At 34.9% G+C, this 22,208-nt stretch overlaps 1 long non-coding RNA gene across 1 annotated transcript in view; it reads right to left on the bottom strand.

Annotated features, from left to right (window-relative positions):
- Nucleotides 1-3,105: 3,105 nt before the first annotated feature.
- LOC148132087 (uncharacterized) overlaps nucleotides 3,106-22,208 on the bottom strand; it is a 93,690-nt gene continuing 74,587 nt past the window's right edge. Inside the window, exon 3 of the long non-coding RNA XR_015747290.1 lies at nucleotides 3,106-3,356. This is a non-coding gene — a long non-coding RNA (uncharacterized LOC148132087). The remainder of the gene's footprint in view (nucleotides 3,357-22,208) is intronic.

A 22,208-nucleotide genomic window follows, 5' to 3' on the forward strand; every position in this document is an offset into this window, starting at 1 on the left:
AGGCCCTTCATTTTGAGATCTGGCTGTCATTGAAGGAATGGAGGTAAGCCAATTATGATGGTGACTGCATGTGGAGATATGGTGGGATACAGGGAGTGAGTCATTCTATTCACGGGAAAAGCAAAACAGTGTTTTATACTGGTTTTGCATTCAGCCTCCTTGATCACTTTAGACATTCAGAGTCCTTTGCTTTCAGCTGTTCCTTCTAAATGCCAGGTTGTCTTAATAAGGCCTCCATCATTCATGTTTAGCATTTATTACCAAACCTGGCTGGGAATAGAAGGGAGGTAGCTTTTTGGAGATATGCCTAACTGGGGTATATCTCTAGGACAGGGCTGAAGGTGTAGTGGTTGTCATCCAGGAATCTCTTATGGCTTTCAGAAGCACTGCATCAGAGATCACTGGATGTAAGGTTATGTTTAATACATTGGTCTGTAGGGATCAGTTGGAATTGTTGCTGTTGTGGAGTCCTTGGTGTTCTCTTCAAGTGTCAAATAAATTATAAGCTGCAAGCAAGTTGCAAGCATCCAGCTGCAAGCAATTTAGAAGCAAACAGCCAAGCTTAGAAAGCATCAATAACTTCACAGTCCAACCCTCAGTTACACATATCCAGTTTTGTACAGTCTCACTGCTGCATAGGAATTTCCTTGCTTGAACTCCTTTACTCCATTTCTGTGTTAGGTGAATTCACTATGACAGAGGTGGACTGCTATGGGTTTGCACAGGTTTGGACGATCCTCTAGCTAAGATTCTGCATGGTTTGGCAAACCACCAAATCCCACCCCTGTATACCATCCAAAATACTCTTTGTGAGATGGGTAGTTATATAAATTTGACAAACAAACAAACAAATGAATAAAACCAAGCTCCTTTCAGTGCCTTCCACTTCAGTTGTTAAAACTTTATCCTTAACTTTGCAACATGCAAAGGGGATGGTGAAATTATTCAAAATCTTACTCTTGCAATCAGTTTACTTAAGAGCCTTAGAAAAATAACCTTCTGCTGCTACCTCACAAGAAAGTAGTACAGATATCTCCTTTATCCCAGCTTTTGAAAATTTGTAACTCATAGGAACAAACAGCCCCATGGCAGGACATCCTTGGTAGCAAAACTCTCCCATATCTGCTGTCTGGTAACATTTTACCGAGCCTCTGCAGAAACCATCTGATATGCAGTGAAGGTTGAAGGAAAATGAAGAGTAAATCTGCTGTGTCTGGTTTCCAAATTAGACAGATCTGGCTTGATCCCCAGAGCAGAAGCTCTTAATTCTCATTATTTAGTAAAGCATAAATGGATTGTATATTTTTTTTGTTTTTTCATTCATTGGAACTGAATAACATCTGATGAAAATTAGAACACTGTAAAAAGAGAAGAGGCCTGCCAAATTTCATAGATGTTAGTACGAAGGAGTTTAAGATACATTTTAAGCCTTTTTGTGGGTGGGTGGGGTGTGTGTCCAGAACTGAAAAATCACTTTGTGGAGAGGACAAATTGTAACAAATTTCAAAGAGCATATAAGCCTGCGTACAGATAGAAAGGATGAGGATTTATAATAAAATTGTCCCTTCACCAATACAGGGCTGAAGTGAAATCTAGAATAATAATTCCCCATGGCTTTCCATTAGGGGAAAAAGATTCCTGTTAACCTAGATTTTTTTTAATGCCCTATGAAGAAGACAATGGCAAATCACTTCTGAAAATCTTGTCAGTTATGTAGAGACTAATTCTGGGAATCATAAAAGTCAAATAAAAAAATTCTACATCTTTTCTACTACCTGACATAGTTGTTCTTACAGCTCACAAAACATTGTGTGCAACCAAAATGATTGGGAAATATTATGGTGTAGAAAACAGTTTAATAATTTCTTTTTCTTCAAAGCTCTCTTCGCCTCTTTTAAGATGCTATGATTGGGACAACCAGTTGTGATTTGATCCCAAGAGCCATTATGATCTGAAGGCAGATCCATCAATCCAAAAATATTTCTCATTTCTCTTGCCAACCTGGCAGTTTACATAAACAACAAACTCTCCCTCTCCTTTTTTTTTTTTTTTTTTTGACAGCTGCTGTATGTAGTACTTTCATTTAGATCTGATCAAAGCTAAGCAAATTGGAATGAAGGGTTTTTCAATCAGAACAAATGACTTAGACATATTCAAGTAAAAATACAAGTCATTTAATCTATATATGATTTGGGCTTGGCCTAGTTTTACTGCCACTATCATTGATGTGGCTAGCACCATTGCCATAGCCTACTTTAGGAATGCTCTTTATTACCATGAAGATACCAGCCAAAATTTCTATCCTTGCTGCAGACAATGGGAAGACAGCTGCTAGGTGTACTGGTGTCTCTGTAACATATTGCCTAATCCTGGAAGCCAAATTTTCTGCTGGAAGACTCAGTCTTAATAGATGAAACAACAGGCAATAATTTGGTTGGCAGAAGCAAAGTTTAAGCAACCTAAGAAATAAATGGTTTCTTTATCAAAGGATGAAACAGAAGGGGAGTTGCTGAAGGAAAGGTAGATGAATCTTCAACAATAATTCTGAGTAGAGTAGAGTACAGTAGAGTAGAGTAGAGTAGAGTAGAGTAGAGTAGAATAGAATAGAATAGAATAGAATAGAATAGAATAGAATAGAATAGAATAGAATAGAGGGTGGGATTCTATTGGTTCATCCTGGTTTGAACCAGTAGCTCCAAGGATCATCTGTGAGCGAACCAGTTCACTCCTATGATCAGCTGTTGGGCCCACCCACCTGCCCTGGCTCTATTCTAACTTTTATTTCCTGGTTTTCAAGCTCAGCTGCTTCGTGTGGCACAGCGGATTGTGGTGCATCAGCTGTTTAACACACAGGGAGATTGCAGGAGAAGGTCAATAGCAAACCTTTTGTATGCACAAAGCAAACCGGTTGTTACACTGGTTAAATCACACCCTAGAATAGAATAGAATAGAATAGAATAGAATAGAATAGAATAGAATAGAATAGAATAGAATAGAATAGAATAGAATAGAATAACCTTATTGTCTCTTTGAATGTACACTAATCGGCATACATTAAAATGAAATTTCGTTGCATACGTTATTTAATTGAGGAGAGTGACAATGTCAGACAGTATGTTTTATTCTTTTCACAATTGTTATTCCTTTTTGTAGTTTCTGTATTGCTGTTCTTAATGTCTCAGATTAAATTTAAGTTGCATAAATGCAAAACACAAATAAGGAGGAGAACAACGGGATTGCCTTTTTTATGTGTAACATTTGGCTCTGATTCTGCTGGTCTTGTGGCCCTTGTCGCCCAATGTTCGAAGGATCCTCAGTCTTCAAAAGTTTGAAAACATTGCTGGCTTACAGGATTGCTGCAGGAGAGATTAATAAAACATTTTGATGAGTCTCCAAATTGTAAGTACAATAGCTGCTGTAAAGATTACAGCTTAAATTCATACTTCTCACAGTGAGATAAATCACAACATCTACTTGTTCTGGCAAAAAATATAGTGTCCTGCTGAAACTGCTTCACAGTTAACATACAAATTATAATAACAGATTAAATAAAATGTGCCCTTCTTCTACCTTGTATTTAATTTGCTGGAAAACAACTTGGTGAAACAACTTGGGCTTTTCATCTGCAGTGTCAACTTTTATTCCATGCCAGCTTATATTTCTCCAATATTAATAGCATTTCTTTCATTTATTTCTGAATGTCCAGATGATGTTCCTCCCTACCTATTTCACTGCTGAGTTTTCTTTGTGACAGGAATGTTTTTGAAGTACTTTTTTTTTTCAAATTGCTCTTAGGGAATGGCATTATCCTGACACATGCCTATGGTCTCACCTGGCTTGAAGAGTAATTAGTAATGGGATGGGCCATATTTTTGTCATTGCCTGTTAACCTCTTCATGATTAAAAGGTAGTGTTCCATGATGAAATATTGCATTGTTTTGTTATTTCATGTCCCACTTTCATCCGTAATATAAGTCATATCTTATGAAGCTGAACAACTGGCTTCCCCAATTAGAAGTAAGGAGATAAACCTCTCTGCAGGGGTGGGTTTCTACCGGTTCTGTCCACCTCTGTAGAACTGGTGGCTCTGAAGAGCAGCAGACATAGAACTGGTTCTATGTCTGCTGATGTTTTTGCCCACCCGCTCACCCGGAATCTTACCTGACGTTTATTTCCTGATTTTTCAATTTCAGCTGCCATGCGAGGAACAGCTGCAGTTTAAAAAAAGCAGGAAAAGAGGGCTGTTTCAAAGGCTGCTTCTCTTCACGCAGCGTGCTGGTGACGATTTACAGGCGTGCATGTGCAGCATGCAGGGAAGCACATAATAAATCACCGAACCAGTAGTTAACCCTGTCGTATCCCACCCCTGCCTCTCTGCCAAAGAACTAGGGAAACTCTACCATTTATGAATCAGATATAATTATTTTGAGATTCCCATCCAGGATTGTAGGCAGCTACCTCAAACCCCCTCATTTTACAATCCTCACAATCTGCTTTAGCTATATGGCCATTCTAACAGTACCTTTCATGAAAGTATGTGGCATCATTTCCTGCTGTGGAAAGAAATATAAAGCAGTGGTGGGATTCAATTTTTTTTACCACCGGTTCTGTGGGTTTGGCTTGGTGGACGTGGCAGGGGAAGGATACTATAAAAGCTCCAGTCAGAGGTGGCATTTGCAGGTTTTCCGAACTACTCAAAATTTCTGCTACTGGTTCTCCAGAACTGGTCAGAACCTGCTGAATACCCACCTCTGATATAAAGTCTGTATGTGGCCTTTCCTGCCTTATGGTCTTGAGTCCATCAATTTCTTCCACTACCATCACCACCCATAAAAAAGTTAAGTGTGTTCACGGACCTGGCAATAACTAATAAAATCCACCAATGTGCAGAAATGGTTAGACTAACCATGTTACTAAAAAACAAGGAAGAGGGGGAGTTTTTTACAACTTGGAATATATGTTACAAATGGTTGTATAAAAAGGAAGTAAAGATGTCTAGTGAAATAGATTAAACAAACAACAAAGGAAAATGGAAATAAGGATAAATGTATATATAGCTATGTATATATGCAAAGTAATATAATTAAATACATATTGTATTATAAATGTAATAATAACATAAATAAGGATTTAGGAAACAAGTTATAGATTTACTTGTAGCAAATGACTTTAATTGGCACTTATAGAAATGTACACTGCGATGAAAACATTGCAAAAATGTGAGAACATGTTTCTCTTTCTTAAAATATTTTTTTGAAACTTTTTTTTTACAAAGTTTTTATTTTTTACAACAAACATACGAACAAAACATAAAAACATAAAGCCCTCTTTCAATTATATACATACAGTGTGTCAGTTGGTTACAATCTTTTGTGCTATCCTTTTTTTTACCATTACTCACAAGTTATATAAATTCTCACCTTATCGGTCTAGCTTGTGCTTATATAATATCAATTATTAAACATTCATTTGACTATTTTTCCATCATTTTATATGAGATATTCTAATTTTCATTATGATTTAATCTTATACATTCATCCAATGGTTATACATTTTATATTGTATTCTTTATCAGTCTATTAACTTTTATTGTAAGGCTTACTAATCTATTTCTTTACCATGTTTTTTTATCTAACCATTGATAAAATAAATCTCATATCATATAAAATTGTTTATCCTCTTGTTCTCTAATTTCAAATATCAATTTACTCATTTCGGCACAGTCCATGATTTTCTTAATAATTTCCTCCTGCATAGGTATTTTTTCATTTTTCCAATTCTTAGTAAATACAATTCTAGCTGCTGTTAAAACATTTACAATCAAATATTTCAATTCTTTACAATATATTTCTGGTATAATTCCCAATAAAAATATCTCAGGTTTAAAGTCTATGTGTTGTTTTGTCATTTTTTCCAACCATGTGTGGATTATAATCCAATATCTTTTTGCATCCGAGAATGTCCACCACATGTGGTAATATGAACCAGGTATCTGATGACATTTCCAACATTTATTCGATTTATTCTTGAACATCCTCGCAATTCTCGTCGGGGGTAAGTGCCACCTGTAAAACATCTTATACAAATTTTCTTTATGTGCAGTTGACATTGTCATTTTAGAATTTTGAGACCACAATTTTTGACATTTATCTAAATCAATCCCATATCCGAAATTTTTCCTCCACACAATTATTGTTTCTTTTACTTGTTCTTCCTCTAATTTAAACTCTAGCAAATGTCCATAAAGTTTTTTTTATTACTTTTTCATCAGTACCTGTCAAATTTTTATCTAAATCAGTCAACTAATCATAGATACCTTCTGTTTTAACATCTTTATCAAATCTAGATTGTATTTGCAAATATGAAAACCAATTCATTTTTACACCTTGTTCTTCCAACACTTGCAAAGATTTAAGTTCACGCTTTTCATTCAATATCTCAGCATATCTAACTATTTGTTCCTTTTTATATATTATTGGATAGGAAAAAGCTTCAATAGTAGTAGAATTTTTAAATAATATTGCTCTTTTATCTTCTCCCAGTTTAGAAACAATGCTTCTCGAATATAATGTCTTCTAAAATACCCCTGCATTTTAGTTCCCTTATACCAGAGGAAGGCATGCCACCCTAACAGCAGGTCATGTCCTTCTAAATTCAAAAGTCTAGTATTCCTTAGTGTTATCCACTCCTTTACCCACATCAGACTCGTCGCTTGGTAGTATAATTCCCAATTGGGCAAAGCAAATCCTCCTCTTATTCTTGCATCTTGTAGCAGCAATTTAAGTTTTATTCTTGCTTTCTTCGCCTGCCAAATGTATTTTAGTACTATTTTGTTTAAATCTTCAAAAAATTCTTTCCCTAATCTGATTGGAATTGTCTGGAATAAGTATAAGATTCTAGGCAATACATTCATCTTAATTGTAGATATTCTCCCAATCAGTGATAATTGTAAATTATCAAATCTGTTGCAATCTGTTGTTTAAGTTTTAGATAATTGTCCTCCTTAAGTGTGCTACATCTTGGTGTTATATGTATCCCTAAATACTTAACCTTGTTTGTGACCTGGAACCCCAAAACTTCCTTCAATTCTTTCTTTCGTCTTACTAACATGTTCTTTGCTAAAATCTTTGTTTTATCTTTATTTATTTTCAAACCTGCTACTTTCCCATACTCTTCTATCTTTTATATCAGTTTAGGTGCAGACTCCAATGGATCCTCTAATATAAATACCAGGTCATCTGCGAAAGCTTGTAATTTATACTCTTCTTTTTAAATTTTCATTCCTTTTATTTCCTTTTCTTCTCTGATGTTCCTATTCAGCACTTCCAGTGTTAACACAAGTAACAGAGGCGACAGTGGACAGCCTTGTCTGGTCCCTTTTCTTGTATCTATAAAGTCTGTTAACTCTCCATTTATCATAACCTTTGCAGTTTGTTTATGATATATCATTTCGATGGCTTGAGTAAATTTTTTACCAAAGCCCATTTGGTCCAACTGTAACAGCATAAAATGTCAATTCACATTATCAAAGGCTTTTTTTGTGCATCTATAAACATCAGAGCCATTTGTTTTTCAGGATGTGCCTCATAGTATTCCAGTGTATCTAAAATTATTCTCATATTATCTTTAATCTGTTTCTTCGGCAGAAATCCATTTTGATCAGGATGAATAAAATTGTTTAAGTATCTTTTCAGTCTTTCTGCCAGAATTGAAGCAAAAATTTTATAATCTGAATTTAATAGTGATATAGGACTGTAATTTTTAACTTGCTGTGGGTCTGTGTCCTCCTTCAGTACAAGTGTGATATATGCTTCTGACCATGTTTCGGATATTCTCTTCTTTGTCATAACTTCATTCATAATTTCTAATAAGTGAAGATTCAATGTTTCCTGGAATGTCTTATAAAATTCTACTGACAAACCATCTGGACCTGGTGCTTTTCCAAAGTTTTGCTTTTTTAAAGCTTCTGTTAATTCCATCATTGTTATATTACTTTCTAACATTGTTTCAATATCTTTAGGTATCTGGGGCAAATTTGCTTCCTGTAAGTATTGTTGAATTCTTTCTTCCTGAACATCCTCTTGATGGTACAGTTTTCCATAGTAATCTTGAATAATATTTTTCTTCTCTGCATTTCCATAAAATACATGTCCTTGTTCATTTATGAATTGATTTATTCTTCTCTAGTCTCTTTCCTTTCTCAATTTATATACTAGCCATCTGCCTGGTTTGTTTGCATCTTCAAAATAGTTCTGCTTAGCATTTTTTATTTTTTGTGCTATTTCTATTTTTTCCATTAGCCCCATTTTATGCTTAGTTATGTCCATTTTAATTTTAATGTCCTTTTTTTGTGGTGATTTCTGTAGTTCTTTTTCCAATTTCTTGTAGTCATCTTCCAATATTTTAAGGATTTTTTTCTGTTTTCTGTTTCATTTCCTTGTATAGTCCATTATCAAACCTCTTGTATAAGCCTTCATCGTGTCCCAGAGGTTCTGTAATGATGTATCCTCTTTTGTATTTTCTTTAAAGAAAAAAGTCAATTCTCTCTCAATTTTCTGTTTAAAGTCTTTTTCCTTTAATATTGTATTATTTAAAGTCCATCTAATCTCCTTTTTTGTCCTTTCTATACAAGTGTTATTGGATTGTGATCTGCCCAGCTACTTGCTTCTATTTCAATGTCTTGTATGTTAGAAAGCAATTCTGTTGATATCTATATCATATCTATTCTAGACCATGATGCATGTCTATTTGAATAAAAGGTATATTGTTTATTTTCCGCATTTCTCTCTCTCCATGCATCTTTTAAGTTTATCTCATCTACCATTTGAAAGAAGGATTTTGGCAATGTCTTCCTAGTTTTCTTTGCTGTTTTTGTGTGTGTGTGTGTGTGTGTGTGTGTGTGTGTGTGTTTTATAATCCAATTTGTCATTTATTATTCCATTGAAATCTCCCATCAGACAGATATTAGCATAGTCCAGTTCAATTATTTTCTTATGTAATTTCCTGTAAAAATCTTCTTGATTATCATTTGGGGCATAAATTGCTATTAAAAGTGTCTTTAGATTATTGTCCATTATCTCCACCATCAAAATCCTTCCATCATCATCTGTATATATTTGTTCCGCAGGGATTGTATCTCTAATGTATAACACCACTTCTCTCTTTTTACAGTGTGTCAACACTGTAAATAATTTCCCTAATTTTTGTTGTTTCAATATATAATCATGTTGTTTTCCAATATATTCTTCTTGTAGGCAGATTATATCAAATTCTAATTTCTCTAACTTATGAAATACTTTTCTTCTTTTAATAGCTGAATTAAGCCCATTTATATTAATTGTAATCAGTTTTCTCTCATCCATTTTAGACTTTATAAGACGGATTTGTTGATCTAGTAGATCTTGGTTGTCATTGTTCTCAGGGTACACCACCTACGGCTCCTTCTTCTTTTTCAATTATTGCTGTACATTCCTCTTGAAATTCAATTAATGACTCTTCTTTTCTTGTATCTTCCTCCCTTCCTCTAAAATATTCCAGATAGAATAACTCCGCTTTTTCAACTGTATCAATTCTGTGTCTTTGTTCCTGCCAGGTAAACATGAGACCTTCAGGTATCAGCCATCTGTAATTTATTCCTCTCTTAAGTAACTCTTTGGTCAAAAATAAATATTTTCTTCTTATCTCTCTCACTCTTCTCGGTACCTGTTTCAGTACCACTATTTCTTTATCTTTGTACTTTAGTGTTTTTTCTCTTGCCGCCTGCAGTATTTGTGATTTTATTATTTTCTTAGTAAATCTGATATGAACTTCTCTTGGCAGTTTATTTCTCATCACATATCTTGTGTAAACATGAAAAACCTCGTCCATTCCATCCATCATCTCCTCTTTAGTTGCCTCTAATGCTTCTGTCAGGATTTCTGTCATCATTTCAGCAAGGTTTTCACCCTTTTCTTCTTCTATATTTTGAAATCTAAGATAGAATTCTGATCTATCAATTTCCCATCTCAATGATTGCAGAGATCTGCCCTTGTCTCTTTCCACTTCACTCAATCATATCTCCAATCTTCTTATCTCTTTGTACATCTTGTTCTTCAATTTTCTTGATTCTGTCCTCATATTGCATCATCATCTGTTGAATATTTTCAATTTTCTCATCTGTCTTTTCAGTTCTTTGCTCAATATTCTCCATTCTCTTTTCAATATTATCTGTTTTCACTTGTATCTTTTGAATTCCTTGCATAATCATCTGCAGTGTTACTTCTTTCTCCTTCTCTTGTTGTAACATCACCTGTATTGATCGTTGTCCTCCAGATGGTGAGGAGGAAGAAGTTGGAATTGAAGAAGCTGAGGCTTGTATCTTTCTGCTCATCTTAGAATACTTAACAGGAAAATTGAGAAGAAAAAGCAAGAGCAGCCAACTGCCACTCCAATAAAGAATAAAAAATAAAAGCAAAAGATAAAAATAAAAAAGGGAAGGGAAAAATTCTTCAGACACTTGAATATCTTAATCCAATTAGTTCCAATTATGTAGGAAAAAAGGGGAAAAAATATAAAATGGAAAAAGGATGAAAAATAAAAAAAATTAGGAAAAAATTTAAAAAGACAGAAATCTGTATATTCCCCTTGCTAAAAAGGTAAAACAAAGGGAGGAGGGAGGGCGAAAAAAAGTAGTCTTATTCTTGCATCAAAGGACTCAAGTCCAAATATAAAAATCCAACTGTGGGGGGGGGAATAGAAAAAAAAGGAAAGAGAAAATGCAATTCTGTCAATAAGCAAAGTACTGCCACTCTATGTTCAAGGCTCTTTACTAAATCAAAAAACAAAATTTTCAGTTCTCTTTTCAAGGTCACTTCAATCTTCTTTCTTCAATTTCAAATCCAGACTCCAGCTATCAGTAGTTCCACAGAAGAGCACCTGCAAACAATCTACATGCTCTTCCCACTATCTTTTCAATGAAAAGCACAGAGTCCTTGAACATAACAGCAAATGTATCAACAAAAAAGAAAGAAAGAAAAACAATGTATCCAAGCCTCCAAGTGGCAGCGCTACTTATTTCCCTTTCCTTTCCCTTCCCCTCTAATATTAAAATCAGGAATAAAAAATTTAAAAAGAATCTAAAATTATTAAAAAGAAAAAACAAGAGAAAAAAAAGCTTTTCCAAAGAGTTATTTTAAAAGGAAAAAAATAAAATTAAAAAGGAAAGACCAGTCCAGTTGAAAAGTTGAAAAGTTTTAACAAAATCTAAAGTTCCAATAAGAAGAAAGAAAAAAACCTTCAGGTTTAATTTGTGCTTAATCTCGCCACTTAAGCACTTTTATCTTCACTTTTAAATTTAATTTTTAGTCTTTTAGGGTGTTCTCTCCAGAAAAAAAATAAGTAGAAAATTATCTCACCAAACTGACACACTTTCTTTACAGCTTTTTTCCGTTCCAGAGCTGTCCCAGCTTCAGCAGCTTTAATGGCTGCCTCTCCACTGCAGGAAAAAAGGGCTTCTCCTGCATCTTTGCGATGTCCCTGGGATCGACAGGATGTGCCCTTCTCTGTCACCGTCTCTACGGGACGTTTTAGGTCCGTTGGGACTATTAGGGATATACACCCTAGCAGAACGTGCAACGGTAGTCAGTCAGTCAGGCAGATATGTGAGATAAACGTTGTTGTAGTTTACACTCAGTAAAACAGATACAATGTGCTAGTTAAATAGTTTATTCCAGTAAGATTTATATGCATAGTCAAACAGTCCATATATCATACACTTAGTTCAGTCCGTCCGGGGATTATCCATTAGCAAAGTCCAGTGTCGAAAAAGAGGTCAGTAAACTTACAAATAATCAGTCCAGTAATATATCTCTTTTTGCAGTAGAGATATGAAGAAAATCAAACCTCTTTTCTTCGTTCAGCAATAGCAGGGAAAAAACGCAGTTATCACCATCAATCCATCATTGTCAGCAATCCAGTAAAAGCCAGTAAACAGTGAGCTCTCTTGCTCCCTCTTATGGTGATTTTACAACCGCACCCAAAATTACATTTGCTTTGCATTTAAAGTGACAAATACTATTATAGTCTATATATATTATTTTACCCAAACTAAGTTAGGTAACCATGTTATTCCTAACAGGGACCGTCCTGCAATGGAGATATCAGCAGTGATCTTAGAGCTTATAGATCGCATGCTGTACCGCTGCAACGCAAGCTCCGCCCTCTCCTCCAAATATTTTTTTGAAACTTTCAATAAACATTATTAGAAAGAAAAAATTTAAGTGTGGTCAATTCAAGAAAGGTTTATCCATTCTAAACAACATGGAACAAATATTCTCACGTCTTCTACTGCACTTTTCTATTGTTGCTTTTCTATGACCTTGAAACCATTGCTTGCTAATTGCATCACCCTGATATCATAAAATCTGTCCTGTCCTGGGATTTGTCAGAAATTCTGCTGTAAGAAAAGGGTTCTTATAGTTCTATCATATATAATTAATGTTCTAACTTCAGTATTTGTTGCCTCTCTCTTAGACTGGCCTATAAAATTGGAGTGGGGGAAGCTGAGAGAAATTTTCTTCCTCACTCATATAGTAGCAATAGCCCTACCAGCAGTAGATTAAAAAAAATCTGTGAAGGGATGAGTAAAAAAAAAAAAAAGTAGCAGTAGCAACTGCAGCTAGACTGGTGAAAATTTCCAAATAGCTAATTGCAACTAGTCTAGTTCAGGGAAGAACAGTCCCTGTATCATAGTTAGAATTTTAGAAATGCCTGTCATTCAGGGTCTGTATCCTCATAATGTGCGCCTATATTATGTTGGTCTATAACTGCAACAAATATTGAGTGAGTAAATGATTGAGTGATTGGTTGATATATTGTGAACAGCAGCACATAGCATTGTATTTCCGGTTTAGTATGATGAGGATAATTGCAGTCATGTGCATAGTTACAACCATGAAGCTACATTCATTGAAGCTTTAACAAAGGTGTTTAGCCAACTGAAATGCAAAATAAGAACCACTATCTGAATTGAAAGAGAGAAAATGATGAGGGTGGATGAGAGGCACTACTATCAGCACTGTCTGACCAAAGTGTCCAGTGTCTACTGAGACAAATAAGAGATGTGTTTGCCTCCATTTGCCAATATCATTATCAGTCATACCCAATGAAGCCATTGAACAGATTAACTGGATGCCACTCTCTGCATATCATTGCCTCTTGGCCAATGCTATAGCTATATACATCAGGGTATTTCTCCCAGTGCTGATTTTGCAAGGTAAGTCTGTCTTATTTAGCCATTTTTAGCAAGAACCAAAAGTCAGGGTTAGAGCTTTAATTTTGGAGGCCCTCTGAATGCTTACATTTTCCCTTGTGAAAATAATTTGGAATGCAAGCACTGCCTTGAATTGAACTAAGTCACTAGTCTAGCAAATTCAATATTATCAACATTGATTGGAAGTAGGCTATCTCAATTTCCACTCTATTTGCTTAGAAACTCAAGGCATTGTTACACCGAGTATGCCTTTTCAATCATTTAGCCCTGCCATTGAAATGATAAAGGTTCCATCAACATTTGAGAGTTTTTTTCCTTCAGATTAAAATCAATAGAACTTTATTTTTGTTCTACAGTATTTTAAACCATAACATGGCATCTGACTATTTTTGTTTTTTTGTTTTTTAAAGAAAAACAGTTTGGGGCTCATATGTTTCTGGCTTTAGATTTCAGCAATTACCGCATTGGCACATTGTAAATGTGCCTTTTGTTGTGAGTATTTCCTGTCTTCCAACCTATTTCATATCCTAGACAAACCAAACCTGTTAATCATTATGTCATTCCTGCTGTGGCTGTCACAAAATTAACAGGCTTGCATCAAAGCACAACATAATGCACTATTCAGTCCTTACTCCAGTTCCATAAATTAATGTGTGTGTTTGTATGTGTGTACATACATACATACATACATACATACATACATACATACATACATATTCATATATACATATGTTCTGGAACTAGTGGAGAGTTACCAACTCTCATATTTCATCCTTGCCTCCACCATAAAACTTCACCTGTTTTTTGAAATTGGAACTGATGAAATCTGATTTACAAATAACTTTTTCATTGCATGCTCAGAAAAATGCCATACGCTGATGAAGTTTCTTTCTCCACTTCTTTAGAATGTTGCACTTGGAAGAAAAAGTAAAACCTGAATGGTGGATATTCGTTTAGAATTCTTAATTGCTTCTCCTTTTTCTGAGCTAATTCTATCATAACAAAGAAATGTTTTTATGACTGCTATATCTTCTTATACCAGGCAACAATAAGCATTAATGTCTACTCAAAAGTAACATCTGACAACAAGCATATGAAAGAATGTGGAAATGCACCCCCAAAATAGTTACACATTTCAGACTCAATTCAGTCAGTGTTAAAAGAAGTCCAGTTGAAATCAATGGAACAGGTGCAGAACTGTGTGCTTAAATTTTGTGGATTTATTGTAATCAAGTGTGCATTTATTTTCTCTGCATTACAGTGTAACCACATTCTCCAGAGAAAATGGCTCTTACAGTTGCTTAGCTGATGCAGTACAGAAAAGTAACTATAGAGATTTCCCAGTCAATTTTCATTCTTCACTTCTCAGATGTAAAGTTCACAGCATACTCATGCAATATTTGTACAAACTTCAGCCTTAGTCTTTGGGCAGATTATGTCTGCAATTGATGTATTTTGTCTTATCCTGATTACAGTTTTTTTATCTGCCTGTAATATCTACAATTTTCAAAAGGTGTAAAAGTAGAGGTTTGCAGTGGCAAAATCAGTACTGGAAATTATCATCTACTTCAAGTAGAACAAGCAATTTCTCATCTCCCATTTTACATTACCCATTTCAGTTTATTATCTATTTAAAGAGTAATATTTCACACAAGGAAATGACCTCTCATCTCCTTAATACCTTAGTCTTTGTAGAGAAACATAACTGTGTTTTTATCCTGCCATTTTTCAGTGGCATTTAGATTTTACGTTTCTGTATGTTTCATAGACCTACTAAATTATTCTTCATATCCTTGTCCTTTTATGAAGTTGAGGTGACATAGACTAATCTAAGAACTAAGGAATTCAGCATTCCTTTTTCCTGCATCACAGAGAAATGCCTTGAAGGCTCCTTCCTCTAACAGCAGAAAGAAATCTTTCTCCCTTTGGTATCCATCAGAGATCTTATGTCTCCTTTGGAATGTTACAGCAAGCAAGGCTTAGAGGACATCAAACTAGGGAAAAATGGCTTAGAAAGTTGACTGGGACTGAGTAGATTCAGATTTAAATCCACAATCAACCATGAAATGAGGATCTCTGTAAGGACAATTAGTATGTCCCAGCCTAATTTCTCACAGACTTATGGAAATATGTACCTTTTTGGAAAGTCATATATGTTTTTTTAGTTTGTAAGAGGAAAGATAAAATAAAAATGTAACTAAATAAAAAGAGGAAGTTAAATTGGCTGAATCTTTTCAAGACTGGATGTCAGGCATATATAAGCACTTGCCTATATTCTCAGAAATGAAAAATAATTATGTACAAATAAACAAGAATGTGTGTTTTTTTTTTTTAAGTAATCCTGATATTAGTAAAACACTACATTTGGTTTTCAGTTTTTTAGGGATAGAGGAATCAGGAAACTAATATTCTTGTGAAACTTGTCAAACATAGTAACTATACTTTAAAAGTGTGATAAACCATGAATCCTTCTAACCATGAATCCTTCTAACCATGAATCCTTCTAACTGAACATGAATCCTGGTGATTTCACCGGACACATCTGTGCAGTTTATCTGGCAACATTACAGAAATGGCTTCCAATTGCTTTCCTCTAGGATGTCTTACAATTTCCCCATTTTTCCTACAGTCCTGGGAGTTCCTGGATTCTCCTACCCAGGCATTAAGTGTTTAGGTTCTGAGTTAAGACAAGGCTTTTCTTACCTGCAGAGGCAAAGAGGATTGAAGAAATATTTATTGTTAGAAGAGACCCACAATGAGAGAATTTCTTTAAATGTTAGTTCACTTCCCAAAATGTCTACACCTGAATGTGTTGTATAATTCAGTGGACAAAAGATGGTCTTTCAAAAGTTCCAGAAGAAGCTGAAGTTTCCATTTTTAGAGGTGACGAGTGGTCATTATTAGAAACCACTTCTCTTAAGTTCATCCTTGCAACGTCTGCTCAGTTAAAACATTTCATGTTCAATAGCTATCAAACCAAAGTGTCAGCTGTATATTAGTTCACTTACATTTTGGGTGAGTTACCCAACTTGATGGTGGAAGTCATAGATATTTTAAAAATGGAAGTTTAGCCATTATTTCTATATATCATAAGAAATTGTACCTTGCACAAAAGTTGATTGGTTCTATTGGACTGAAAGGCCAGTGTGATGGAAAAAGAATTATTGTTATTAGAGCTGACAAATGGATAATCAGCTGTAGTTGGAAGACTGGCAGGTAACATTTAACATTTAGCATCATGGTGCAAAGGAACAATGACCTCTTATTTTTCTTCTAGCAGGAATAATTACCTAGTTCTGCTTCACTAACTTGATTCCTATCAACTACGCATTGCTTTCACTTGACAGAGAAGAAACAGCCTAACTCTGTTGCATCAAATGAAATGAAATGGAGAGAGACTAATGAATATAGAGTGAATCCCTTTTTCACATATTTGTCATGCCTTCTAAAGATTTAGACCATATAAATATGTTATATATATGTGTGTGTGTTTCTTAAGTTTTCACGGGTATTTATATGTATGGTATTCAGCTTTGTTCGGGTATTTTCTCACGTCATTGTGAGAAATGACGTGTTTTTAAAGTTGTACCAACATTTATCAGAGAAGCCATAGAGATTGAAAAAAGACCTGAAAGCATGAATAGAAGAGATGACTCTACCAGACTGTCAATTATCTGGAAGCCTGGACTCACAAACAAAAAAATCTCCACACCACAAGCCAGGCAAACACCTGGGCACAAACAGAAAACCGATACCTCCAGCTCAAACACACCCCAACCAGGCACCCAGATGAAACCTAGCTTCCTAATAAATGATAGCCGCCTGTTTACTCAGAGCCAAGCTACACTAAAGGCCTCCAATACAGGAAACACAATGTTGCCAGCCAATCGAGAAAAAAAAAGCTACAAAACAGACAGAAGATATTAGAAACACCAATCAAGCAGAACACAGCAAACTCTAAAACCAATAAACACAGACCAAGACTCCCAACCAATCAGGATGAAGAAAAAACCATTCTGGCACAGCAGTACGCTGGCCCCAAATTTAAAACAGGAATGGCTATGCAAGGCTGACTCACAGACAAACACTATACAGAAGCCTGATGATGGCAGATGAGATTCTGCTGAAACGTTGCTACAACTTTAAAAGCACAACTATAATGACGTGGGAAAATACCTGAACAAAGCTGAATACCATCTATCTATCTATCTATCTATCTATCTATCTATCTATCTATCTATCTATCTATCTATCTATCTATCTATCTATCTATCTATCTTTACAATACCGTTAATAAGCTAAGAATACTACATAGACCTGACTTGGACTTGGGTTTCTCTTTAGGGTTCAAAAACATATGGATTTGGTACTACTGATATATTAAAGATACATGCAAAATACTTCCATTTTGTAAAAACCTTACTAAACTATATTTAATCCACTCGAACCTGAGTAATATTGCTGTTGAGAGTCATTTAAATGGCATAAATAGTGAGCAGAACTTTGCAAAACTGTTTCTGTTTCAAATTTCAAGATGAAAATGGCAGTCTGAACTCATGAATTACTGCTGTTGCAAATATTCAATTATTCCAAATCTTATGAAAAGGAATAATAGCTGCCCTCTTCTTCTGAAAATACCAGCTGAAGCATAATTTATGCCACGGACAAAGCATTCAGAGATCTTTCCTATGCTGGCTATGAATTTTTATTACTGCACAAGATAAAATGTGAATTAAGTTAACTTGTTCATTATTTCACAGTAACGATATTCTCAAGATTTAATATTACCTACATCTATTAGAATGTCACAAGAGTTATTCTTAGGCAAATTAGGACACTCAGTATTTTTGTGTGTGTATGTGTGTGCGTGTGTGTGTGTGTGTGTGTGTGTGAATCCCTTCTCATTCCACTTCTATGAGACAAGAGGGATTTAATCAAGCCTTAAAGAAATTAGAAAGAATGTGTTAAACCTACTTAATGGCATCTTTTTTGCAACAAGAAAAATAAATAGTGTGAAAGTCCTTTCAGAGTAAAAGACTAAAAGTCTGTGGAAATGACATAATCAAGTGGCAGCTCATCTACATTTTAAATGAATGTACTGTGCTTTGGGGTAAGTTGAGCATTAATAATTATATTCCGCAAAACACATTTATTTCTAGGCAAACAAAGGGGAAGATATATTTATCCATATATCCATATATCCATATATCCATATATCCATATATCCATATATCTTTATCTTTATCTTTATCTTTATCTTTATCTTTATCTATCTATCTATCTATCTATCTATCTATCTATCTATCTATCTATCTATCTATCTATCTATCTATCTATCTATCTATCTATCTATCTGTCTATCTCCCCAGTAATGTCTAACACCATTTAGAAGAACAGGTTGTCTGTATAGACACTAATAAAATAGCAGACCAATGTATTACAAGAAAATTATATTTTTCACTCCATGCAATCAGGTGCTTAAATGGAATCATTTTGAAATGAATGGCTTTTCGTGCATAAAGAATTAATCATCATTCCTGATGGAAAAAAAGAATACACAATGAAATGGTAAACAGGACAGATAAAAGTATAAGTATAATTACTGTGAAGATATGGAAATTTGGAAAAGGATATGTAATAAAATTAGAAATGAATGAGAAGTTGTAAAATAAAGCGGAAGAAAGCAAATGCAGAAAAAAAATAATGAAATCTATAAAGTAGTGATAAGATATGAAATTAAATATAGAAAAATGAGTATGTAATTAAGATTATATATGTATTGAGATGAGACAACCTTGAAACATGTTCTCTAAAAAAAGATGTTTTATTTTTTAATATGGTTTTTTTGAAAACCCAAATAATTTTTTTTACAAAAAAAAAAAAAAAAGAATTAATCATCATTCTGTGGGATAAAATAGTATAGAATCTGTGAGAACATTTCCCAAGAAGTAGTGGGAAGAAACAACGTATCGGTCAAAAGTCCAAAATACAAGGACACCAGGAGACATTTTAAATGCTAAAGAAAATGAAGACAATGACCCTTTTATCTTGAAAAATATAGGTCCAATCTTGCCACAGATGAACAAATATTACACTTGGTGCTAATGTGCATTCTGTTGTAGATTCTTTGGAAGCAAAATAGCTAAATTCATTTCTGGTGGGATCCATGCAAAAACCTTGGGGAATCTCCTTTCCTATCATTTTCCTGGTGGAATTCCTCTCCATAACCATCAATTTTTCTTTTAACCTTCCACCATGTTTAGCTGCAGATAGCATACCAGTGACAATAATGATTCTGTATAGAGTACATAATGGGAACTGAAATGATTCATTCTCTGAATGAAATGGTGAACACAACAATCTGGAGAACCATAAGATTGTATCTTATTATTCTTGATGAATGTATTTTTATGTACACTGAGAGCATATGCATCAAAGATAAATGTGTGTCCAATCATACTTGGCCAATTAAGACTTCTGTTCTGTTCTATTTTATTCTATTCTATTCTATTTTTTTCTATTCTATTCTATTCTATTCTATTCTATTCTATTCTATTCTATTCTATTCTATTCTATTCTATTCTATTTTATTCTGTTCTGTTCTGTTCTGTTCTGTTCTGTTCTGTTCTGTTCTATTCTATTCTATTCTATTCTATTCTATTCTATTCTATTCTATTCTATTCTATTCTTTTTGCTGCGATTGCCTAGATCTTTTGCTACACAGATCTGATAGTTTAAAATAATTATTCTTACTTTATGCTTATCAAATCCAGTTTTGTCTAACTATAAGAGCTGCAGTGGCTCAGTGGTTAGAATGCAGTACTGCAGGCTACTTGTGCTGATTACTGGTTGCCAGCAATTTGGCAGTTTGAGTCTCACCAGCTCAAGGTGGATTCAGCCTTCCATCTTTCTGAGGTGGGTAAAATGAAGACTCAGATTGTTGGGGACAATATTGTGCTGACTCTGTAAACCACTTAGAGAGGGCTGTAAGGTACTGTGAAGCGATATATAAGTCTAGTGATGTTGCTATATATTCTTGAGTTAGAAGAAGTCTTTTTTTAAAAAAAACAATCTCTAGTTTTAAACCCATATATTTATACAAATAACTTCCTGGAAATGAGGCAAAATGAAGAAAATTGCCAGCAGCTTTAACAGCAGTATCCCTGAATTGAAATGATCTCAACTGCTCTTTTCCTTCCGTGTAGCTTGTAACATCGTAGAAATGGAGAATTAATGGAAATTTAGCATACAGAAGGACTAGAACCATGCTATTATGAATAAAGGTGAGAAGGTAAATGGTTGAACTATGAGTTGGGGAAGAGAATTTAATTATACAACTTCTGTTTTATTTATTTATTCATTCATCAGATTTCTACACTGTCTATCTCACATGTCTCACATGGACATGTCTCTTATTCACTACTTCCTCTATTTTTTCTCAGCAATTCATTAACATTAACTCCTTCTTATGACCTTTGAAGAGCCAGAAGTCCCTGGCTACTGATCTTTGCCTTCACCCCATGCATGGAGAGGGTAACAGTTTCTGCAGAATCAAAAAATTCTGCTGTAATTGGGTGGTGGAAGCCTTACTAGCTGGTTATTTAATGAGTATCTCAGCTAATGGTGCAGCTCCGTGTTTATTTTAAATAGAGGAACAAAAGTTTTTCAATATAATCTGAACATCGCTGACGAAATGGCATCTCATTTCCAGATCCATCTATCTACATTTGGAGAACATAACACCACCACAACATTATGATCAGCTTGATTCAGAGACAGAAGGAAAATGCCAGAGGCATTGCTGGGAGGTTCAGGCAACTACTGAAAGAAGTAACTTGAACCCCCTTGTGTGTTTCCCAGCATTTGGATATGGTGAGCTGAATGCTGAACAGGAGTCTTGTTGACACAGGAGAGCAGCAACAAATGTACAAGCTGAAGCAAGGCCTACGGCAAAGAACCTCTTTCTGAAGAAACATGACCAAGGCAGAGACAGGATTGTGTTAAACACAAGCTGAAGGCATACGGCAAATAGGGAAATAAATCACCCTTGCTACAATTCTAGCCACGGTGCTTGCTTTTTCTGTTGTTGCAAAAGGAATGGCTTTCTTCTAGACTACAGAATAGAAATAGATACTGATGTAAATAACTTGGGAGGTGGTTGGAAATGCCTAAGAAATTCTGAATTGACCTTTGAAAAGCTGCTGGCAATGCTTTTATTTCCACTGCCCATATTCCCAGCAACAAAACACCTTTATCCAACTTAATGAGCCAGTAGATATGGTTGGTAAATCTTGTTGGGTTTAAGATTCACAGTTCTCTTGGCTTGGAGTATTTGCTTGAAGATCTTGAAACTCCATCACTAGCTTTAAAAAAAAAACTTAGAAAAAATTGATATTTTTTGGTGAATTCACTGGCTAGTAATCTGAAACAACCAGCAAGGTCCTGATAAACAGCCAGTGAGTTTGGTACATGAAGGCTTATTGAAGGTGTCATGAGATTAAAAGAAGAAGAAAAAGCACAGTTACACCTCTTTCTGAGAAGATGGAGAGAATGAAACATTTTGAAAAAGAAATAATAGGATATAGATAAAATTCACAGAAACTGGTGAAAGAGTTTTGGTCATAGAATTGTTTTTCTTCCTTCTGGTCTCTTCAGGTCCCTTGATCCTTTCTGTAGAGTGCAAGATGTGATGTGAGAGTGGTGTGATGGCCTAGAGATGGAGCTCTCACCGCACAATCAGGAGGCTGTGAATTTGATCCTAGATTGTGGCAGATATTTCTCTCTCTAGAGACGATGAATAATTATCTCCTGCAAACTCCATGTAGGGGTCAGAAAGAGCATCTGATCAATAAATGCTCAAGCTATATTCAGCTACCGTGACTCCACCCCAGTGCAAGAAAATACAGGGTCATTAAAAGAAAAAAAAGATGTGGCATGGAAAGCAAGCATACATGCTGTT

This window comes from Notechis scutatus, chromosome 2, assembly GCF_049901735.1.
Source record: "Notechis scutatus isolate UNSWTSFEM ecotype Mainland chromosome 2, rNotScu1.2, whole genome shotgun sequence".
NCBI lineage: Eukaryota > Metazoa > Chordata > Lepidosauria > Squamata > Elapidae > Notechis > Notechis scutatus.